The sequence below is a fragment of the Piliocolobus tephrosceles genome, chromosome 12 (assembly GCF_002776525.5).
Source record: "Piliocolobus tephrosceles isolate RC106 chromosome 12, ASM277652v3, whole genome shotgun sequence".
Classification (NCBI taxonomy): Eukaryota; Metazoa; Chordata; class Mammalia; order Primates; family Cercopithecidae; genus Piliocolobus; species Piliocolobus tephrosceles.
Genome location: NC_045445.1, coordinates 44,193,742 through 44,196,832, shown reverse-complemented (window position 1 = coordinate 44,196,832; position 3,091 = coordinate 44,193,742). Strand labels below are relative to the sequence as shown.

The 3,091-nt window shown below is 39.6% G+C and overlaps 1 pseudogene; it reads left to right on the top strand.

Moving 5' to 3' along the window:
- The first annotated feature begins 929 nt into the window (after positions 1 to 929).
- LOC111536681 lies at positions 930 to 1,535 on the top strand (annotated as a pseudogene).
- The last annotated feature ends 1,556 nt before the right edge of the window (positions 1,536 to 3,091 follow it).

Below are 3,091 nucleotides of genomic sequence, written 5' to 3'. Positions count from 1 at the left end.
TTTTTAAGTAGCCCTATGGGAAGTGACTGGCCCTGATAACTGGGGCTATTAGATTGCTTTTAATGGCTGCCTACCATTTCGTTGTATCAATGCACCATTACTATTGGAATCAGTCTCTCACTTTGGACATTAGATTATATCCAGTCTTTTACTATGTTAAAGAATGATGTAAAGAACATACTTACTGGGGGTTGGTTGTGAAGAGTACCAAAAAAAAAAAAAAAAAAAAAAAACAAGAGAACATACTTTTACAGAAATCTTGTGTTTGATTAAATAAGCCCTCAATAAATGTTGGCTATTATTACAATTACGATAATAAAGAGGAGGATTTTTAAGTAGTTTCCAGGCTCAGTTGAGGACATGGATGATACTTATCACACCTTTCCACTTACTTTTCTCATCAACATCCTTAATTCTGGCAGTCAGAATTATATCCCCCAGGCAGGAAATTGGAAGCTTCCTCTCTGGGAAATTTGATTGGCTTAAGAGAAAAGGCCCACAGATACCAATAATTGTAGGGTCTGCCAATGAAGTAGCCAGGTCCACCTAAGGACATAAGACTAATCAATCAATAATTGCCCCCTGCATGTCCCCACACACAGATTTTCAGTTTCCACACTCCTAAATACAAATGAATAGTTAAGGATAGTCAAGCATTGGAGAAAAGTCTTTAATAGAATAAAAGAATATGAGACAAACATTGAAAAAAGGAACTTGGAAGAAATAGAAATAATGTAGGGAGAAGAAGAAGCCATAAAAATCCCTATAATTAACATTTTCAGAAAGATGCATAGATACATCATGTCCATGAAACATGGATCCTAGAAGTAAAAAAGAAACATTCTAAGAATAAGAATGGAATTCTGTCTGTGTCAGGGTGGTGCATGGTCCACAATGAGAAACAGAGATGCTCAGGCTGTGCCCTCAAGATGATCAAGTGGGAGACAGCAGCACCAGTGGTGGCAGAAACCCCTGACATCAAGTTCTTTGGGAAGTGGAGCCCTGATGATGCACAGATCAGTGACATTTCCCTTCAGGATTACACTGCCGTGAAGGAGAAGTATACCGAGTACCTGCCTCACAGCATAGGGTTGTATGCCACCAATTACATCCACAAAGTGCAATGTCCCATCATGGAGCACTTCACTAACTCAATGGTGATGCATGGCCACAACAGCAAGAAGCTCATGACTGTGCCTTGTCAAGCATGCCTTCAAGATCATCCACCTGCTTGCAGGCAAGAACCCTCTGCAGGTTCTGGTGGATGCCATCATCAAAAGTGGCCCTGGGAGGACTCCACATACATTGAGCAAGCTGAGACTGTGAGACAGCAGGACATGGACATGTCCCCACTGTGCCATGTGAATCAAGCCATCTGGCTGCTGTACACAGGTGCCAGTGAGGCTGCCTTCCAGAATATCAAGACCGTCACTGAATACCTGGCTGATAAGCTCATCAACACTGCCAAGAGCTCTTCCAACTCCTATGCCATTGAGAAGAAAAAGCTGGAGCTTATGGCCAAGTCCAACTGCTGATTTCCTGGCTGTAGCCCATTAAACCTGTCTGCCTTTCAGGGTGGCCCTACACACACAAAAAAAAAAAGAGAGAAGAAAAGAAAAAAAAATGAGCTCTTAAAAACTCAAACTACTTGAATAGAAATTTTTTAAAAATTAAAAGTTTATTTATTAGGTATCTATGGATATATTTTTAATTAATCTCTAAGAATGTAAAACAAAAGTGCAAAGAGTTGGGGAAAAGAGAAAAAGAATAGGAGAATTAGAGAACCAATATCCATTAGGAATGCCCAGACAGAGAACAGGAAAATAGAGGGGAAGAAATAATCAAAGACATAATAAAAGAAATTTCCCTCCAAACAGAAGGAAATGAGTTTACAGACTAAAGGGCCAACTATGTATTTATTATAATGACTATAAAACACATAGAGACACATTATTGTGAAATTTCAGAATGCTGAGGATAAGGTCTCCAAAAATTTACCTCTCACTAATCATTTCTCAGGAAGCCACCAGAACATGTGCTCTACCAATACAAGGGAGTGGCCAAAGGAATATATGGGGTTCAGGAAGCAGAAGGTTGAACACAAGAGACTGATAAAGAAAATTCCCAGGATGGAGGTGAAAGGAAAGCCCAGAAAGAAAGCTATGCTGTGGGTTACGGATAGGTAGATGGAAGGGTCTGGAAACATGTATCCAGGAAAAAGATGGAACCAACAAATTACCTGATATGTTGGCCATATTGAGAAGCGTTTTAGAGTCCTTTTGTAAAGTCTGGGGTTGGATTAGTACTAATAGGCACACAAAACTAAGCTAGTGAAAAAGAAAATCATCATTAATTCTAAGAAAAACTAGAGAACTGTGTGTGTGTAAGGAAGGGAAAGGGTTAGAAGAGAAAAACTAGAGAACTGTGTGTATGTAAGGAAGGGAAAGTGTTAGAAGGAAGCTAAATCATCATATCCCATACAAGAAGTGAATTTTTAAAAACCACTTAAAATTTATATATCAGCAAATAGCAATATAAGCTATAATTCCAGAATTTAGAGTTGCATACCAAAGCAAAACCATAAACCAACCAAGAGAGATAAGAATGGTTGCCTCTTACAAGTAGGACACAGGGATTGGGAGGATGGAGGTAGCTGTTGCTTTTTTTTCAACATACGACTTTGGGGGACTATCTGTTCAGCTATATGCATGTATTACTTTAGTAAGAGTAGTAACTGCTGAATAGTGTTTTGTGGAGTTTATATAATATAATTGAAATAAAGCTCTTAGCACACTACTTGAAGCATATTAGTGTCATTTATTTATTTAGACAGAGTCTTACTCTGTTGTCCAAGGTGGAGTGCAGTGGCATGAACACCGCTCACTGCAGCCTCAATCTCCTGGGCTCCAAGCGATCCTCCCACTTCAGTCTTCTGAGTAACTGAGAATACAGGTGTACAACATCATGCCTAGCCTTTTTTTTTTCCTCCAATTTTTTGTAGAAGTGGGATCTCACCATGTTGCCCAGGCTGGTCTTGAACTCCTGGGCTCAAGCAAATCTCCTGCCTTGGCTTCCCAGAGTGCTGGGATTA